Raw genomic sequence first — 1,932 nt, 5'->3', positions numbered from 1 at the left:
CCATTAGTACCATCATTCTTCTAGTCACCCAGTCTTGAAATCTTGAAGTTATCAAATCATGGAATCTTTGGATTTGGGTGAACTCTATAGAATCTTCTCATTATATAGATAAGGAAACTGAGGCACAGGAAGTTAAATAATTTGACCCAAGCCATATATCTAGTCCTCTCGGTTAACCATTGTTTCCTGATCTCCTGTATATATTCATCACCAACTGTGACTGATTCTAAAGTTATATTTGGTATCTCCCATTCTTCTGTTTTCCCATTACTGTCATCATGCTTCCTGGCTTTTACCTCTTACCCCATCTAATTCACTTTATGTACTGTTTCTAGATTAATCTTCACAACAAACATAATTTTTAACAGTCACTTTCATACTCAGAAAATTTAGTGTCTCATTGTGGCCTAACAATTATATTTTAAATCTATCTGCTACAGTTCTTCTAATTTATATAAACCAGTCTGGTTTACTCTTTGCCTCCCATGTGCCTGCCTGTGTATTCCATTTCTTTCCCTTTGTTACTATTGTTTTTCACATTCTATTTTCACTTGTATGTTTATAATTTTCCCTTCCTGGAACATTCACTCCATCCCCATTACCTGTTTATCAGAATTCTACCTTTTTTTCAAATTAAAACCTAAGGTCCACACCTAGAAGCCTTTTCTCATCACATCCAGTCTCTTCCTTCACTGAACTCTTATATTCATTTTCTGTGCAGTTCATTGGGTACTTAATTATATATACTACTTGCATTGCTAGTTGACTTTTCAGGTGTATATAAACTTATTTTGCTAGCTAACTTGTAAATTTTTTGTAGGCAAGGATAGCGCTTTATGTTTTCTTATGGTCCCTGAAGTGCTTAATGTAACAGGTGCTCAATAAGCTGGTGATTTGTAATATTGCAGAAATGATAACTTGATAAGTTTTGCTGCAATGAAAAATCCTAATTGTGTACCAGTGTAGAGCTATATTTTGTACAGTTTGTATATGTATATTTTCAGTCAGTTTAATTCAAGTGACCTTTTCACCCATTTGTTCTGTGATTATATTTGTTTTCTACCTCCTTTCTGTGCACATTTCTAGAAGACAAGAAAACTTTCTGTGAAAAACAATGTTTCTATGCTAATTTTTAGTGAAAGTTGATGTGGTAATTCAAGCATAGTATTTCTGAAAAAAAATAATAGAAACTTTTAATGACAAAAAATGTTGAAACTCAAATCTTTAGCCTACAGAGTTCTAAAAAAACATAGCCCTATTTTTAGAGTACTGGTATTTTTATTCTCTTAAGAATTTAGCTTTGTGTTTACTCATGTTTCTGGTGAAATGGAATAGCAGATTGTAATAAAGAAGGCAACAAATATTATGTGTCATATGTTGTTCACTTCTTATTTGATAGAAATAGGTTTTTATGCCTCTCTATATTAACTTGAATAACAACCATTTTCTGAAATGTTCACACTGTTGGGCTAGAGAAGAAATTTCAATGTTGATTTTTTGGAGGGTGGTATATGATAGATCTCTAAGACAGTTTGGTATTTTGCTACTTGTAATGATTAAAGTTTATGGCCTAATTGCTTATTCCACTGGACTTTAATTTTCCTCTCTTGAAAGAACAAGAGGTAAATAATCTACTCACTGTATTACAAATCCTTTTTTTTCTTTTTTGTTAATCTCAATTTATAAAATTAATAATGTGCTGAGAAGTTTCTTGTATCTTTAGAGTGTTGCAGTTTTCTCTCTATTATAATTAGAAAATAGTATATGCAACAAAAATATCTGCTAGAAATGGGTACAATCGGAGAGTTATTTCTTTTATGTAAACATTGATGGCTGAAATTTATCTTTTTGTTGAACATACCACTCTTCTTTGTGTATTTTAGTAACTTTTCATCCTCTCCTTCCAATTACACCTGTCTTGCACATCTTTAA

This window comes from Lagenorhynchus albirostris, chromosome X, assembly GCF_949774975.1.
Source record: "Lagenorhynchus albirostris chromosome X, mLagAlb1.1, whole genome shotgun sequence".
In the NCBI taxonomy this organism is placed as follows: Eukaryota; Metazoa; Chordata; class Mammalia; order Artiodactyla; family Delphinidae; genus Lagenorhynchus; species Lagenorhynchus albirostris.
Note: the sequence above shows the minus strand (reverse complement) of the source record.